At 44.9% G+C, this 19,384-nt stretch overlaps 1 protein-coding gene across 27 annotated transcripts in view; it reads left to right on the forward strand.

Moving 5' to 3' along the window:
- Window positions 1–17,085: 17,085 nt before the first annotated feature.
- Window positions 17,086–19,384, forward strand: part of atl (atlastin GTPase) — a 496,293-nt gene continuing 493,994 nt past the window's right edge. For 4 of the 27 annotated variants that reach the window (XM_067100853.1, XM_067100856.1, XM_067100860.1 and 1 more), the window contains exon 1: window positions 17,115–17,256. The gene's annotated coding sequence lies outside the window, so the exon portion shown is untranslated. Of the gene's footprint in view, window positions 17,636–19,384 lie in introns of all 27 variants that reach the window. The other 23 variants (XM_067100852.1, XM_067100868.1, XM_067100857.1 and 20 more) reach the window with 18 other exon arrangements.

A 19,384-nucleotide genomic window follows, 5' to 3' on the forward strand; every position in this document is an offset into this window, starting at 1 on the left:
TATATATGTATATAAATATATTTTATTTATATATCTATTACTAGTATTAGGCTTCAATAAGATGGGATGATTTAGATTCTAAATTCTTTAATTTACCAAGTACAAGCTTCCAAAGACATGCAGTTTTCTTCTTAAGGTACCAATGCACAGTGCGTTGCTACCTGAAGGAGACTGTCTTCAAGAGCTTGGACTAAGTAAATTGAAGAATTTGGAATTTGAACCATCCCATTTTATTGAGGCCTAATAAGAGTAACATGAATATATATAAACAGTGAAGTTGTGTGGCTATTTTGTTATATATGTATATGCATATAGATGTAATGATAACTAGGAGAATATCACTTAGGAATAACGTAAATATAAAAGAGAGAAAAAGAAATGAGAGAACCAGTGATAGACAGAGAGAGAGAGAGAGAGAGAGAGAGAGAGAAAGAGAATAGCGAAACAGGAAGTGTTACGATTATGTAGCCAAAACACGGGTGCCAGTATAATCTAAGGCAATCACAACAAGAATGTTTAACCGTCCTACCTGTGAGCTGACCTTTCAACGTTCGCCGGAACCTAAAGACTTCCGGTGACGTCATTAGTCTCACCTACTAAGGAGGGGATTAAGTCATTTAATCACACCCAAAGGGGCGTCGTTAGATAATCTCCAACCACTTAGGATGTCTACAAGGTGGGACAGAAGCTATTGCCTGCCTCCTGATGGAATAGGCATTTTCCTTTCAAGAACCTTCAAAAAGCAAGTTTGAAGGGAGAGAGAGGCAGATAGAAAAAAAACAGATAGATAGCAGATAGAAGATAGAGAAGCAGAGGGGTGAGGTCGTAAGCCTCACCAATTGTGAGTTGAGAAGAAAACAAGGCTCATACTTCGATTCACTTAATTTGTAAATATAATGTATATTTCAATTAGTGTGTTAATAAAGTAAGAAAACTACACTGTCTTCCTAAGCCTCCTGGGACTCAAGCGTTACTATAACAAACAAAGCCAGAAACGATAAAGCAACTATAAATAAAAAATAAACTTCTTTATGTGGGCAACAAACAAAATAAGTAAAGAACATCACAACATTTGAAGGTGGTAAAAACATTACATTGGTGACTACATCATTACAAATGGTGCCAGTGAAATAGAATCCAAAGAAGATGTAAAAGGTGCAATGTAAAGAACGAATCAACAAACGAACAATTACACACTCAAGAATTTAATAATAGAAGAAGTTAATCATAACATCAATGAAACTTTCCTGCTGCAAACGTCAACAGCCGAAACAGAACAAATGAAATAACAGGCGACGAGGTGAATCATAACATTAGTGAAAACATTACCACTTAGAAAACCCACAACTAAGAAACATTACTGAGCAACAAGAACAACGCAAACATACCAGTGAAACAACAACAACAATGCCTGTGTGTTGGTGACTATCGAAACACACCCAAACAAATTCTATACACAATCTGTTAAAACAGATGAGTGCATTTCACATGTACGACAAAACATTCTCGTTAGAGCTATCGCCACACACACAAAACAGATTTCTATATACAATCTGTTAAAATGGGTGAGTGCATTTCACATGTACAACAAACATTCCTGTTAAAAATCAACATTACGGGTGAAATCTAAGAAGAAGGTGAATCCCTGATGGTCGGCGAAGCAAGAAAAGGACAGTTTTAGTCAAGACACGCAGGATACTACATGTCTACAGTGAACTACAGTGTTGGTCGCACAAGGAAAAGTGAAACAGTTCCAGAGAAACAGTGGTAACAAGCGACAGTTAAAACCGAAGTAAGTAAGTCGTGATTGGAAAGTTATTTTATTCTCTCTCTCTATGAGTGCATGATAATTTTTTTTATGTTCTCTCTCTCTCAGAAAGTATAAAACTTTTATAATTCTCTTTCAAAAAAATTTTTATCTTGTTATATTTTTTTATGTTTGATAGATAGGAATCTTTAATAACAAAACATTCTTTTGATGATGTATTTTTGAATACTGTCGTGTATTTGTGTATACATTTTTTTATGATTTTTAGCATACTGGTAATATGCAGGATTCATTTGACATATTGTTGAATGCTATTAGAAATAGACATTACAATTTAAGACCAACAACAGTTAGACAGTCGAATTCCAGTGCCAAGTTCACAAATATCATTAACTCAAGAAAGTACTAACACTAGTAACACAAATAGCAATAATAATAATAATACTAATGATACTAACACATTTCAGTTTAGAACAATGGCGCAAACAGCGATCATTACGCAAGCCACATGATTCTGTGGAAGAGTTGAAAGTTCAAATCCTGACAAAAATAGGCTAGAATCATATTCTGTGAACCAGTGGCTAGCTGATGCAGACAGTCGCATATCTACGGGGGGGGGGGCGAACAGCAAATGAAAGAACTAAAATTAATGAAGCCCTGCTTCTCATTAGTTCAGAAAGCGGTGATGCACATACAACTTTGAATTCAGTTAGCTTCAACAAAGTAACCACATACACTGAATTTAAACACATATGTAACTGGCCACGAAGGTGACCTTTGAAAAGATGAGACCAGCTGTTCGAGGAACCATTTGACTATACACAGCATCTAATACAAAGCTTGAGTGTCATTCGCATACCACAAGAAGTCAATGTTCACAGAAGACCCTTCATGACAAGACACGAGGAGCGGAAATACGATTTCAGCAAAAGAACCTTCGAGAAGGTTGATCCGGTTATAAATCCAGATTTGAAGAGAACATTACAGTGGAGTGCGTGAGTACATGTGTGACCAGGTGCCTCGTGACGCCCTTATTGCAAGAGGTGTGTCTTACTGTACGTTGACCCTCGAATGATGTCATGAGAGTATGTTCAGATGTGAGTTGACAAAACCCATATAATGCGTGTTCTTCATAGAATGAGTGAGACAATGAGATTCACATTGTAGTGACATGATTGTGTGCTCAGGGTGTCAGAAAAAACACCCAGATTGAAACTGTGTCTCCAGAGGACAATGGTGAAGTGAGTGCTGCTCATAAACGTTTTGAATTTTTCTTTCAGAACCATGGACACAGACGTTACCCCTGTGGCAGTGAAATCATGTGTTTCTGCATTTTTTTTACATTTTCTGGTTTTTAATATAACGCTGTAAGGTGTCAAAGAAACGAGCAGGTAAAGGTTACTGCTGCTTTATTACAGATCCAGGCGGCTTATATTGCGGCCGACTGACGCCGGGCCGTGAGAGACAATGGAATTGACTGTGACCTGAGGTCGAAACAATAAACAATAATATGCAGTGAACGAGTACAAATTACAATACAAAATATACAGAGCTACAATATAGATACAGTCTTGATGCCTGTGAATGAAGAAACATGTGATACACAATGTGTGACATTCGTATAAATACCATAAAGTAAAAATGATTAAAATGCGTGACCTGGCACGTTTTAGGCGTGACTAATTGAGCTTGAAGAAAACGGGAAGTCACCAAAGAAAACAAGCTCAGCGGAGACTTAATTAATGGCGCCGAAACACTATCCTGGCGCCGAATTGGTGACTTTACAAATACTCCCCCCAAGACGAGGGACGCCTGATTAATCCCTGTACCTGGTGGGACGCTGAAGGGTGCCGCTCCTTGAAGATAACTGAGGGGCCTCCCGCCTGTGAGGCTGCTGTTTGGGCGGTCCCCTTCCTGGGGCGGCCGCCTGCGGGGTGAGGGCGTGCTGGAGTGCGTTTGGGCGGAAGGGGTGCTGCGTCGCTGCCGGGACTCTCCGACAGGAAGGCGGGCTTTAGCCGGTCTCATGGAAACCCAGTCGTTCTTGCCTGGGAGTGCCAGCCGAACGCTTGCTGTTCCGCTCCAGCACGCGGAAGGGTCCCCTGTAGGGCTTAGTTAGTGGTGGACGGACGGCGTCGACTCTGACGAAGACGTGGGTGGCGGATGACAGCTGTGGCGGCACGAAGGTGGTTGCTCTGTCGATGTATGAGCGCCTGCAAGGGGGCGAACTTGCCGCCACGCCGCGGAGCCTCTGCAGAGATGGGGAGTGGCGATCATCCGTCACGAGCTCTCCCGGCACCACGAGGGGTTCCCCATAGGTTTGTTCAGCTGCGGATGGGGTGCCGTCGGCTCTGGGGGCGGTCCTCAACCCGAGGAGGACCCACGGCAGCTGATGTTTCCAGTCCTCGGCAGTGCAGCGGGCCATGAGGGATGACTTTGGGACCTGTGGAACCGTTCAACCAGGCCGTTGGCCGCTGGGTTGTACGCTGTGGTGGTGTGGTGCGTGGTTCCCAGCAGTTGAGCCAGGGCAGACCACAGCTCGGAGAGGAAAGCGGGCCCTGTCGGTTGTGATGTGGTCCGGGACGCCGCGCGCTAACCCAACTGGAGAGCAGGGCCTCGGCGCACGCCGCTGGCGGTGGCTTCTTGCATGGGCGTGGCTGGGCCACCTCGTCGAACAGTCTACCACCGTGAGGAGGTATCTGGATCCGCCTGATGGGGAAGGGGCCCGACGACGTCGATGTGGATGTGGCGGCGGCGCCTGGCTGTGGGAATTGCCTACCGACTGCGTGGGACGACCCACTTTACTGGTCTGGCACTGCAGGCACTGTTTTGCCCAGGTTGTGGCGTCCTTTTGCACCCCGTGCCAGACGAACTTTTTGAAAGCAGTTTGGCCGTGGTCCTGCCGGAGGGGGTGAGAGGCCGTGAATGATGTCGAATACCTGGCGGCGGCGTGAGGCTGGAACCAAAGGGCGGGGCTGGCCTGTGCTGATGTCACAGAGCAGGCTGGGGCCTCCGGGCGAGGGTCACGTCCGCCACTTGAGGGATGTGATGGCGGTGCGGTATGCTGGGGTTTCTGGGTCAGCGGCCTGTTCTCTGGCAAGGTCCTGGTAATCTACACCAAGCTGCACTGCGCTCAACTCGACTCTGGAGAGGGCGTCTGCTACGGATTTTTCTTGCGGGGAGGTACCTGACGGAACAGGTAAATTCGGCTATGGCTGAGAGGTGGTGCTGCTGTCTGGAAGACCATGCGTCCCCCTGCTTCGTGAAGGCGTGAACCAGTGGCTGGTGGTCTGTGAAGATTGTGAAGGGCGTCCCTCCAGGAGGAACTTAAAGTGCCGAACTGCGCCTACATCGCGCAGAGTTCCCTGTCGAAGGTGCTGTAGCAGGACTCTGCGGGACTGAACTTCTTGCTGAAGAAGGCGATGGGCTGGGGGGCGCCGTTGATGATTTGCTCCAGAACAGCACCGCAGGCAACGTTACTGGCGTCTGTCGTCAGCTGGAGGGGAGCCTTGGGATCCTGGTGTGCCAAGGCGGTTGCCTTGGTGAGGGCGGCCTTCGTCAGGGAAAAGGCCTGCTGCTGGCTGGGTCCCCAAGACAGGGACTTGGTTGACCTTTTAGGACTTCCGTCAGGGGGCCGTGGTGTCTCGCGATCCCGGGATGAACCGCCTGTAGAAGTTTACCATCCCAAGGAACTCCTGGACGGCCTTGATGGAGGTGGGTGTCGGGAACTTGGCTACGGCTGCCACTTTCGATGTAAGAGGGCGGACGCCTGTCGGAGACACCTCGTGACCCAGGAATTCTGCTTTCTGGACGCCGAAGGTACACTTGTCAAAACGGACGACGAGGCCGTTTTCTTGGCGCTGGAGGACTGCTTTGATGTGCCTCTGGTGTTCGCTGAGACCTGGAAAATATGAGAATGTCGTCGACGTAGCAGACGCAGAATTTTAGGTCCCCAGGATGCTGTCCATGAGCCGCTGGAAGGTGGCCCCATGCGTTCCTCAGCCCGAAGGTGGAGAAGGCGAACACAGGGACCCGAAGGGCGTGATGATGGCTGTCTTTGGTATGTCCTCTGGCGCAACAGGTACCTGGAAATAAGATTTAAGAAGGTCCAATTTAGTGAATATTTTGGCCCCGTGAAAGGAGGCCGTGAGGTCTTGCATATTGGGCAGAGGGTAGTGGTCGGGCTCCGTTGCAATGTTGAGCCGCCTGTAGTCGCCAGTGAGGGTCTCCAGGAGCCGTCCGGTTTCTGCACCATGTGGAGGGGAGGCCCATGGACTGGAGGCTTTCCTGCAGATGCCCATCCGTTCCATCTCCGCACGAGTTTTTTCGCCTCCTGAAGGCGCTGAGGGGGAAGCCTGCGGAACTTCGCATGTCGGGGGCCCTTTAGTCACTATATGGTGGTATATGCCGTGGCTTGGCTGGGGCCCCGGGACTTGGCGGCTCGGCTTAAACACCTCAGGAACTCCGACAGAAGGTGTGCATACTGGTGGGGGAGACGGCGCTGATGGTGGGTCTGGGTCCCGCCATTAACGGGAGAGACCGGCAGGAGTCGGTATCGAGGAGGCGCTTGCGCCCACGCCGACTAGCAGGCCGAAGTGCGCCAGAAAATCGGCCCCAGGAGTGGGGTTCCACGTCCGCGACGATGAAGTCCCAGGAGTAACTCTGGCCAAGGATGGAGATCAACAGGAGCCTGGTGCCGTGGGAGAGGATGGGGTTCCGTTGGCGGCCGCCAGAAGGCGCCGGTCTGGTGTCTGGTTGCGGTCCTCTCTGGATACTGGGAAGACCGACTTAAAGGCTCCTGTGTCGACCAGCATCATCCTGCCGGAGACGGTGTCGCGGACGTAAAACCTACTGTTTTGAGGCCCTGGGTTCTTCGCCGCCATGGCGGCCTGTCCTGCTGGCCACGCCACCCCGTTTTGAACGGTTGAACGAGCAGGGCGGCAGGCAGTTTCGGCGCCCTTTCCGAACCACTTGTGGTAGCGACAGAAGCCCGGGACCACCGTCTGCTGTGGTTCGGTGGACGCCTGTTGGCGATGGCGTTGACGGGCTGCTCTACGTCCTCTTCAGGCTGGACGGAGCTGACCGGCTGTGTGGCCGGTTTTAGCCGCTGTGAAGCCTTGACGGAGTCTGTGAGGTGACGGAGACTTAAATAAAGTATAGGCCTCAGGATCGGCCCATTACACATATGTTTATCATTCTGGGAACTAGTAAGTCAAAGTGATGCTTTATATAATATTAATAAATTCCTTACCCAGCATTATGATGGAGAATCCATAGCAAATTTTCACACAGAAGACTTAAGGAAAACAAACATCACCATAGGAAATAAGAATGATTTTGGTGATAAAGAAAATTATTTAGTTACTTTAAGATATGTTTTGAATTACTTGTCATTTGGAACAATGTATAACGCACTCGGAGAAAAAGAAAAGAAAGCTTTCAAGAAAGTTAAAATTGATCCTAAAAGTGATAGCCTCACAGCTTTAACATCAATGAGGCAAGAAGTCCAGAAGAAAGAGATTTTTCTAAGGAATTTGTAGGGTAACAGAAACACGAAATGAAAGGAAAGGCAGAAATACCCATGATTCATATAAAAGAAATAACAAATATAATGATAATTCCAGACAAGTAGGGAACAGACACACTTCCTTTCAAAGGAAATATGCACAAAATACTAGGAAAAAATGGAATCCAACCAGAAAGGAAGACAGAATCAATCGAGGAATTGACCATTCCTCGGTCCACCCATAAGGTATCATAACGGTCAATATTCAAACACAAATAATTCAAAACCAGAGAATAATTCAGCTCAAGGAGCTAGATAAAAAATAATATGTGAAAACTGTGGGTATACCAATAATTCCACTAATGAATGCAGAAAGCCTAGAATCTGTGCAATTTGCAAAAAGATCGGGCATTTAACTAAAAACTGTTGATTCAATGATAAGGAAGCCAGTAGAGAGGTTATAGAGATAAGTAACAGTCGCTCAAATATAAATAAATCATCCAGTCAGTGACAATTAACCCTTTACAGAGAAAAGAAAGTAAATCCCTTCAAGGTGTTGAAAGAGAAAAAGGAGAAACAGTTACGATGGGAAATGAAGGTTCATCCGCACTTTCCTATTTACATAGCAAAGAAGTAATATTTTCCATGAAAGAGAAAGAAATAAACAGAAAGGATCTGCTAATTGTAAAGATTCCAATAAATGGAAAGACATTTACTGTACTCATTGATTCAGGTAGTACTGTAAATATAATTGATAAAATAACTTTAACCAGATATTTAGGCATTGCAGAAACTCAGATTCAGGGTCAAAGTAGAGTAATAAAAGGGATATCAGGGAAACAAATTAAAAGTCTGGGAAATGTGAACTTAGAAATAAGAATTTAGAAGACAGATTTTTTCCCACATAAGTATTGTTCTCATTTAATTTAATGAGGAGATGTGGAATAATATTAGATAGTAGTGAAGGAAAGATTAGCCTGAAACAGGATAATCACAAGAGCGTATGTTTTATGCTTGACGAAGAAAAGTTTATGCTTGACGAAGATAAGTAACCAGAACAAGCAAGATAAAATAGAAACAGATAAATAAGAGGAATTCCCACAATTACAGAATACAGAATTGTTGAGATGTGCACATACAGATGACAATTACTCAGATATAAATAATTGTGGTGACCAAAACACTGAATCTAACGAAAATCAAGGCGCCTATACCTATAACAATAGCACTGTAGTAATGAGTTGTGAAAGTGAAGGGGAAATACTAAATGAAGTATTGTTCTTAGATAAAATAAATAAATCAGATATAAATAGTATAATAGAAGTAACAGAAGAAACCAGTGGAAATGCAGAACTTTGCTATTTTTCAGAATAGAAGAAGAAGAAATATGTTGTGTTAGCACAGCTGATGATAATAAAGTACAATTTATACTCAATAGAGCAGCAACTTTGTATCCAAAATGTTTAACAAAAATATATTTGAAATCAAAAGAGGATGTAAAGGATGAGGATGTTCTATTATTGAATGAAGAATTGCCAGATTTTGTCAGAATGGATAATTCACTAGTCCAAAAGAATGGTGACAACTGCGAAGTTTATGTCCGAAACTACTCCGATAACAGACTAACACTATACGCAGGCATTGTCTTTTGCATAGGGATTCCTATTAACAATCCTTTACTAACAGTAAAAGAAAAAGCATTTTTCTCTATAAATGGCCAAAACTCTCAAATAAATCAAGAAGTAAATAAAACAGATTTTCCAGAAAATAGACACAAGTTAATTCAGGTGTTAGAGAAATACAGAAATGTAATAGGTATAGAAGGAGATAAACTAGGAAGAACAAATAATTCCTAATTACAGATTACCAATAAGCCAGAGACCCATAGTTGACAATTTGATAGAGGAAATGAAAAGAGATGGAGCAGTAATTCCCTCTAAATCTCCATATAATTCCCCATTGTTACTTGTTCCAAAGAAGGATGGTAGTTGAAACATGTAATAGATTACAGGAAGTTAAATTCCAACACAGTTCCAGATAGAATGCCGATGCCGGTAATTCCAAATATTTTAGCTCAATTAGGAGGAAAAAAGTTAAGTATATCTTAGTTTAACCAGACCACTGAGCTGATTAACAGCTCTCCTAGGACTGGCCCGAAGGATTAGATTCATTTTACTTGGCTAAGAACCAACTGGTTACCTAGCAACGGGACCTACAGCTTATTGTGGAATCCGAACCACATTTGACGAGAAATGAATTTCTATCACCAGAAATAAATTCCTCTAATTCTTCACTGGCCGGTTGGAGAGTTGAACGCTGGGCCAACAGCGTGCTAGCAGAGAGCTTTTAAGAGGTGCAAAATAATGAGCAGGAGGACAGGTACTGCTAGTTTATTCAGAACGCAGGTCGCTTATAAAGCGGCGTGCAGATGTCACACAGAGGAATACAATAGAATTTAGGTGACCCAAGGTCAATTACTCTCGGTAATAATTACAATGGATAAATACAAGTAATGTAAAAAGTAAGTTCACAAGAATTGACATAACAACATTCTAACACATGTGCAAAGAAAACCAATACAAATGAATTAGTAATAGATACATATTTACACAGGAAAAATATGGCTAATTTTGCTTGACCCGATCTTGTAGGGGCGATATCGAAGAAACCGGGTGGTTCACCATAGAAAACCCGCTTAGCGGGGACTTTACAAATACTCCCCCCCCACAAGACATGGGTAACGTCTGATTAATCTAGGTATCTGTTGGGCCGCTGGAGTGTGCCGCGGCTCTGCGAAGTCAGCTGGGTGGTGCAGTGTGGGCAGGAGTGGCTGGCTATGGCACAGGCTGGTTGCTTTCGGGGGCGGCCATGCGACCTTCTTTTGGGGTGGCTTGGCTGCGGAGTCGATGGTTCTTGCGGAGGGCATTGTGGGGTGTCGTCTGCTGTTTCCTCCAACAGGGTGGGCTTGAGACGGTCGACCAACACCCAGTCATCCTTCCCATTTAAAGAAATTTAGAAACATACTCTTGGGGCATAAGGTTAATGTGCTTACTGATCACAAACCCATTTGTGACTTATTTAAAAAGAGAGTCTTTACCAATTACATGAAGTTCAATAGATGGTTCATTAGTGTATTAGAATTTGCCCCGGAATTCAGATATACTCCAGGGAAATTTAACATTATCCAGATCTCAAAAAGAAACAGAAAAATGTATTACAACTAATACCTTTCGTCTCAGTTGTCAAGTTGTAGATTTAGATCTAGTGTGAGGTTCAAGAAAGGTCAGAATTGAGACTGATTCTTTACTGTTCATGACAGGTACTTACAATGCGGAAAGTGGATGGAAAGGTAGCGGGTGACTTGCGGCTCCCTGCTGCGTCCATACAGAATTTTGTTTGTTGAAAGACATAAAATGACATATACAGAGCATTACAGAACATGTACAAGGCAGACATATATATCGGCGAACAGGCCATAGAATGATACATTAATGAGATACATAAAGAATCTGAAGCAATAACAAGTGACAAATACGACATAATTAATGTACAAATGTAGAGCGAAACACAAGGAACGGAGAGGCGGTTTGATGCCCTTACAATACTTCCCCCCCCCCCCCGACAATAATTATGCGAGAAATTATTGGATGACACATCAATTGCGGAGGCACTGTGGCAACTGGAGTAGGCCTCTACTTCTCGAAAACTGTGGGCGGGGTGCAGGCATGACCTCTGGTTCTGGTGTGGGCTGTTTCCTGGGCCGACCTGGACCTCTTTTCAGTGTGGGGGCGGCTGTTCCTGTGGAGTGTTGCTGAGGGGGAACTCTGGGTCACCTGCCTGTCTCCTCGTTGATTTCATTGTCCAACAGGAATGCTGGTTTTAGCCTGTCGACCGTTACCCAGCCCACATGCCTGTGGATATCCAGCAGGAATGCTTTAGGATCCTGCCTGATGACTCTGTGGGACTCCATGTAGGGCCTGGTCAAGGGCGGCCGACGAGCATCCACCCTGAAGAAGACGTAGGCGCAGGAGTCTAAGGCAGGTGGGTTGTATCTGCTGGTGTCCTGTCAGTGAAGGTCCTATGGCAGGGAGTGAACTTCTGTGAGAGTTCCCTCAACCTCGGGAAGGGCATATCTATGCCCCCAGCTGATGGCGGGAAGAATTCTCCAGGCACGACCAATGTTTCCCCGTAGACTTTTTTGGCCGGGGAGGTATCGCCATCTGCTTTAGGTGCAGTGCGAAGACCCAAGAGGACCCAGGGGAGCTGTTTATTCCAGTTCTCGTTGGTGCAGCATGCCATGAGAGCTGCCTTAAGAGAGCGGTGGGCTCTCTCGATCACGCTGCAGGGTTGTACGCCATTGTGCTGTGCAGCTTCGTGCCCATCAAACGTGCCAGGGAGACCCAGAGTTCTGAGGGGAAGGCAGGGCCCCTGTCCGTGGTGATGCTATTGGGCACTCCGAAGCAGCTGATCCAGCTGGAGAGAAGAACCTCTGCGCATGATGTTGTGGATGCCTCCTTCCCTTCATGGGGGTTGCTTCTGGCCAACGGGTGGAGCGGTCCATAATCATCAGGAGGTATCTTGCTCCTCCAGACTGCAGAAGGGGGCCGACGACGTCGAAGTGGATATGGCTGAAGCACCAACGTGATTGGGGAAATTCGCCGGTCCCTGATTCCATGTGGCGAGATGTTTTGCTTGTCTGGCATGCTATGCAGTTCCTCGCCCAACGATGTATTTCCTTGTTGATACCATGCCAGATGAACTTGTTGGTCATAAGGTGTGCCGTTGTGCACCCTGAAGGATGGGAGAGACGGTGTATCACGTCGAATGCCTGCTTTTTCCTCGAAGCTGGCACAAGGGGGCGAGGACAGTCTGTGCTGGTGTTGCAGAGGAGCGTTGTTCTGGAGTTTCCTAAGGGCACTTCTTCCCATTTCAGTGCTGTCAGTGATGTTCTGTAGGCTGCTGTCTCAGGGTCCACTACTTGCTCCTTCACCAAGCCTTCGTAGTTGATGCCAAGCTGGAGAGTTTATTTCTGCTATCAACATGGCGTCAGCTACTGGTTTTTTCTCCCAGGGACACATTTGGTGGTGCAGCCGAATTCTGAATCGGTGGTTAGGTGCCGCTGCTGTCTTGCCGACCATGTGTCTTCCTGCTCTGCAAAGGCGTGTACCAAGGGTTTATGGTCCATCAGGTTGGTGAATTCGGTGCCTTCCATCAGGTACTGAAAGTGCCTTACAGCCTGGTAGATAGCCAGCAGTTCCCTGTTGAAGGCACTGTAGTGGGTTTTGGCTGGTGAGAACTTGGGGCTGAAGAAGGTCAAGGGCTGAGGGGCACCATTCACCACCTGCTCCAGTACTGCACCGCAGGCGATGTTGCTGGCATCCATTGTTTAAGCTGAGGGTGGCTGCGGGGTTGTGGTGTATCAAAGTTGTGGCACTGGCAAGGGCTGCCTTCATTTCGATGAATGCCTTCTGCTGCAGAGCTTCGCAGGTCAGCGCCTTGGCTTTCCTTTCAGGACTGATGTTAGTGGGTACATGATTCAGGCGATGTTGGGGATGAACCATCTGTAGTAATTTATCATCCCCAGAAACTCCTGCAGGGCCTTGATGTTTTGAGGTTCTGGGAACTTCTCTATGGCCTTCACCTTAGATGCCGTTGGACGCACTCCTGCGGGTGAGATCTCATGCCCAAGGAAATCTATTTTTTCCTTCCCGAAGATGCACTTGTCGAACCTCACCACTAGGTCTTTCTTCTGTAGATGTTTTAGGACTGCCCGGACATGTCGAAGGTGTTCCTTGGGCGACCTGGAAAAGATCAGGATGTCATCGACGTAGCAGGCACAGAAGGGCAGGTCCCCCAAAATGGTGTCCATCAGTCACTGGAATGTGGCACCTGCATTTCTGAGACCGAAGGTTGAATAGAAGAATGTATAGGTCCCGAAGGGCATTATTATGGCAGTCTTTGGGACATCATCGGGGGACTTGGAAATATGATTTGAGCAGGTCCATTTTGGAGAAGATCTTTGCCCCATGGAGTGCACTCGTCAGGTCCTGCATGTTTGGGAGGGGCTAGTGGTCTGGTGTCATGACTATGTTTAGGCGGCGGTAATCTCCACACAGCCTCCACGAGCCATCCGCCTTCTTTACCACATGGAGGCGTGATGCCCACGGGCTTGATGCTTTTTTTTTGCAGACGCCCATCAGTTCCATCTCTGCGAAGGCCTGTTTGGCACCTTATAGCTTTTGTGGGGACAGGCGCCAGAACTTTGCATGAGCTGGTGAGCCTGTCGTGGTGATGTGATGGAATATGCCATGCTTTGCTGAAGCCCCCGGTGACTGTCTTAGCTCTGGTTTAAACACGTCCAGAAACTCCTGTAGGAGGGACGCGTAGCTGCTGGGGGCTGTGGAGCAGATGGTGGGCATCCTTTGGTGAGCTGGTGGGAGTGGCAGGTTCCTGTGTCCAGTAGTCGTTCCCTTCTGACGTTGATGAGAAGTCCGTGGTGTCCTAGGAAATCTACGTCCAGCAGTGGGAACTTAACATCCGCAATGACAAAGGGCCAGTGGTATCTGCGGCCCAGGATGGAGATGATCCATGTCATTGTGCCGTATGTGCGGATGGATGTCCTGTTTTCTGTGGTGAGGGCATTTGTTGAGTCAGTTTTCTTCTTAAGATCTTCCTTCGTCGGCGGGAAGATGGATTGCATTGCCCCCGTGTCTACCAGCAGACGGCACTTGGAGATTTCATCTTTGATGAAAAAACCTACTGGTTGGGGGAGATCGGTTTTTGCGGCCACTGCTGTTACTTGTGGCCACTGACATCGTTTTTTGGAAAGGAACAGGGGTGTTTGCAGTACTTTGCTTTGGCTCCGAATTTCTTGTGGTAGAAGCACCACGGCGCACATGATTTCCCTCTGTTATCTTTTGGTTTCTTTTTGAAAACGACGTTTATCTCTCCGTCGTCATTGCTGTTGCTCTCCTTCAGGCTGCAGGCTTCCAGGGCGGTGGCTGCAAGGGTGGTGGTGTGTTCCAAGGCCTTGGTGGCCTTGTGTACCTTCTGGGTGACGTCTATTAATGCCCCAGTGTTGAGGGTATCGGCATCCCTTATCTGGTTCCTTACTTCCTGCAGGAGGCGTCAAAGGAAGATTGCCCTTGCCAGGTCGATTTTCCTTATCCTCCCATTCTCGTCTCAGCTTGGTAATGTTATGAGCAGTTGCAGTTTGTCTTAGGCCTCTCTGGGTGATGCTTCTCCGAGGGGCTGGGATGCCAGATCGAGTGCACGCTGTGCTCTTTCCATCACGGGCATTGAGTAGGTCTTGATTAGTTTATCTTTTAATGCTGCATATGTGACTTCATCTGCATGCGTGTCACTCCAGGGGGAGATCCTGTTGAACACCTCTACCGGGAGCACCGCCATGGTGATGTCGGATTTGCTTGCATCGTCTGTTATGCACACCATGCGGAAGTGTACTTCTTTGCACAGGAACAATGATGCAGTGTTCTCATGTGAAAACTGAGGGAGTTTGACCACGTCTGCTTTTGTCGGCGAGAGAGGCGTACAGACTGTGCTCTCGCGTTTGCATTGAATTTCATCTTCTACCATCTTTACTGCTCACACACCAAAACATGGGAAAGTGCGCCATGTTGAGTCCATTAATGGTGCTGATTGTACGAGTATTGCCAAAACGTTCCCTTTGTTGGGTACACCATATTTAGCCTGTTAATGGCATGGTTTCTGCCAGGGAAGGAGCTGCCACAGGCCTAAACTTGACGCCATGTTTAGTCCGTTAAAGGCTCTCTGACGGTAGGTTGCGGCCGTAGTTAGTGCGTTATTGGCTGGGCCAAAACCGCGCTACCTGTCGCTTCCCGGGGTCACCAGTGTGAGGTTCAAGAAAGGTCAGAAGTGAGACTGATTCTTTATTGTGTTGTTGTTTCAGATTTAGCTGGCCTTGTGCCAGCACGGGCTCTTGCTCCTAGAGCAGCCCATAAAGTTCTTTATTGTTCACGACAGGTGCTTATAATGCGGAAAGTGGACAGAAAGGTAGCTGGCGACCTTCGGGCCCCTCTGTACAAAATTTTGTTTGTTGAAAGACATAAAATGACATATACAGAGCACTACCGAACATGTACAAGGTAGATATATATATTGGCGAACAGGCCGTAGAAATATACATATAATGAGATACATAAAGAATCTGAAACAATAACAAGTGACAAATACGACATGATTAATGTACAAATGTAGAGCGAAACACAAGGAAAGGAGAGGCAGTTTGACGCCCTTACAGGCCCATGTAATCTGATTTGAAAGCAATCCTGGGTGGCTGACTGGCTAGGGTTTATAAAGTATATAATAGTGTTTAGTATACCAGGTGCCAAAAAAAGTAAACACAATCATTCATACCACTACATTGAGACCACATCTGACCTTTGGCCTGAAACTTGGACATTAGCATCTAGAACTAGAAGACAAATTCAAGCAGCAGAAATGAAACTATTCAGACTGGGCAAGGGTTCTACAAGGCTAGACAGATTACGGAATGAAGTGATTATGAATAAATGATAGGTGGAAAGCATTCTAAAGTTTGTTGAAAGAGGACGGCCACGTTGTTTTGTCCACGTAAGATGATTGGAGGAGGGTTGCTATTCCAGGAAGTTTTTGGAATGGATGCCAGATGGAAGAAGACCGAGGAAAAGATGGAAGGAAAACTTAGACGCAGCAGTGCGAAAAAGAAGATCTCTACAGCAGGTTGAAAAGGAGAACTTAATTGAAGATCGACTGATATGGAAGAAATTCCTGAGGCAGGACGACTGACAAGCTTGATAGCTTATGTGGCTTGTGGTGAGAATGTATACCAGGTAATTTTATTGGGTGATGATATTTTGGTAGAATCAGAGAATGATTGTTACAGAATAGGTAAATCAAGGAAGAAAGCGATTTGTGTGTAAAAGGTGAGAATGCATTAAGGAATCACTGAGCCAGCTCTCATTTCTGAGAGGGAATGGTTGATATCGACTGCGAATCACAGAGCAAAGGTTGAGGTGAAGCGTGTGCATAGTATGGTGGCATACGGAAGAATTGAAAAGGGGAGAAATATCGAGTTGGGTTGGAATGCTTAAAAGGTGTTGCTTGTGAAAGGACAGAACAAAGTGATTTAAGATGGTTAGGTCAAGTGGAAAGAAACGTTAGAAGAAAGGAGGTGGGGAAGAAAAAAAAAGTGTTGGTCAGATGGCTGAACGAGGTTAGGATAGCAAGGAATGCACGAGACTTGGATAGAAGTGAATTGAAAAGTGTGAGTTGGGGTTTCAGTTCTGAATAAAGATTTAGGCTTTACCGTGGAGTAGGAGTTTGTGGTAGGATTTTAGAGGGAACCAAAGTACTGAATCTTATATGTTTTTGGTTTATGTGCAATTATTCTTTTTATGTTTTTTTCTGGTTTGATTGCTTCTGTTTAGAAAAGTATGCACAGCATGAGTATACGAGCTTCTCATGCATGTTCAAAATAAAAATGGGGAGTTTAAAGTGTTTAATTTAATTTTAGATTGAATTTAATTGTCTAAAGTTACTCCTATTACAGTTTCCCGTTTGATGAGTGTGGGGCTTCAGTTTTCTTGGCCATACTTTTGTTTATGGAGGTATTTATAGTTAGTGTCGGCACCTTATGACGTCATTACAATTGGACTGCATTTCTTAATAATGTTTGTATGTTAAGTAATGTAGATAAAACTAATATGAAGATTAAACACATACTTTCATTTTTTCATTGGAATAAAAAAATTATCTAATTAATTACAAGAGACTGTCATTTCAGAATTTTTTTAAATTCTGAAATGCACTTTAAATTCAGCTGGCAAAACAAGACCTACTTCTGTAGACTTCATAACTGGTGACGGTATGCGAACGAATTTAAGCTCAGTGACGGGTTCGTGAATGACGACCTACTCTGGAATTGGTCAGAAGTTTTATTCCAAGTGAAAGTAGATAAGAGAAGGTTGTGTAATAGTTTCATCACCTCAGAATTTTTAATGTGAAATATTTATGTAAACAGAAGTTTCATCATCGTCTCCGTAACAGGAAACGTCATTCAGCACATACCCTGTTCGGTTCTCCTAAATCACATTTTCGAAAAACGTTGAGTCGGCTAATAGTGCTCTCTTTGGAAAAGGAGTTGCTTTGTTTTCGTGGCAATGTGATATTTGAGTAGCCAGTGGGCCCTAGGCCTAGCAAGCCCACTAGTGTCCCACTGAATCAAAGGACACCGTTGGGTAGAAAAGGACAGAACTGACGACCGCTTCAACTGTCCTTTCCCAATTTTCTCGCCTCTCAAGAAGAAAACCTCATTAGCTCTAGGCAAATCCGAATCCTTATAGGTAGCTCACCCCGTTAGCGTATCAGCTTGCTTTCTTTATGCCACTGAAATGGCCATGGCCAAGCTTAGTCACCCTAATGAAAGGCCTAACGTATCCCATGAGGCCTGTGCTGAGATACTCGGTAACGTTTTCTGGCAGTAGCTACAGCCACAGTGGCACACTGCCCCGTTTGGTAGAACTAGGCTATAGAACAGCTCCGCATGGGGTATTATCTTGGAAACTGACTTTTTCTATAGTATTTTGGTTGCTTATTAAGAATTCACTCTTATTTTTTGGCAGTCGACTGTGATTATCCTGTAGTAACCTCAGAACTAATAGGTTAGTGTATGCTGGCCACCCTGGAATGCTATCGCACATGTGCAGTGTTACAGGGGAACTTTTGGTAAAAAGTGGTGTTTCCTTCACCAGGGGGTGGAGCTCCCTAACTAAATAACAGTCTCCTAGGTTAGGTTAGAGTAGATTAGTTTAGTATAGTTCCTTTTATAATAGGTTTCCTTAGCTAATCCCTTCTTGAACGTATGGCACCCTAATGACTTGCGCATGCGCGGAACCATTCCATATAATGACATGACAGTAAGATCTTTCTCCCAGCGATTTCCCCCACCCAAAACCCCGCGTTCCCAAAGGGTCCCCAACCATACAGGATGGAAATGAGGTTTATAATAATTGAGCAACAGTAAACAACAGCACCTCCTTTATCAGCAACACTAAAAGTATAGGAAAAATCAATTTCCAAGGTTATATCCTTGTCTGTGCGGGGTTGTTCTATAGTTTGACCCCAGGTTTAGCCAGGTCCACCCATGGGAATGAACATGACTAAAACTGTAGGTAAATTTTTAACTTAATACCACAGCTGCTCCTGTGAGCACCATGTTTAGTACCAGCCTGCAGGAATGAATGTTAAATAAAATATGTAAGATGTTGAATATGTCAGCAGCCTAAAAATAAATTTGCAATAGATTTTAGTATGATTTTTATAATAAGCACATTGAGGAGACTTAGAACACTGCATAAAGACTTTATTATCACGTTGTATTAAAGTCAAATAATACCAGACATGAACAAACCTGCAAATATCTTTAAGTATGACTCATATGAAGCATATTAAGGAGGCCTGAGAACATAGCATAAAAAATATTGAGTATTTTTATTAAAGTAAAATAATACTGATGAGGTACTCAAATATTTTTTGAATAACTAAAATTGGCTTTCATTTTGTGTAGGTTCGCACACAAGGCTGAAGCAGAGGTAAAACTTGTTTGCAGGCCACTACTGTACCACCTCCTTCTAGTGTTTGTATTCATATCCATTTGGGGATGAACATAAATGCATACACAAAAGATGGTAAATATCATTACTGTAAACAAAATGCGATACAGTAAATATTCCAGTCAGCGACTTACAAGAATCAGGTTGCGGTAGTAAGCTGCAGTTTAACCAAAGCAGATATAACAGTGAATGGGACACTTCCTAATTAGCCCAAGTAGGAAGACTTGCCTTAGTGTACTTGGTAAAATTCCAGTTAGCTTAGGCTACTGTATTCTAGCCACTTTAGCATGAGGGTTGAAGCTGGATTATTGCCACTTATGAGAGTGCCAAGTTTATCATTCTAATGGAAAATGTAATGAAAAAAAGGAAGCTGTTTGAGGACTAGATTGAATAGAATGGGAGAAAATAATCAGTTTGTAATTAAATATACAGTTTCTGATAATTATTGTTTTTAATCAGTCTTCAATCATAATGAAGGGA

The sequence above is a fragment of the Macrobrachium rosenbergii genome, chromosome 56 (genome assembly GCF_040412425.1).
Source record: "Macrobrachium rosenbergii isolate ZJJX-2024 chromosome 56, ASM4041242v1, whole genome shotgun sequence".
NCBI lineage: Eukaryota > Metazoa > Arthropoda > Malacostraca > Decapoda > Palaemonidae > Macrobrachium > Macrobrachium rosenbergii.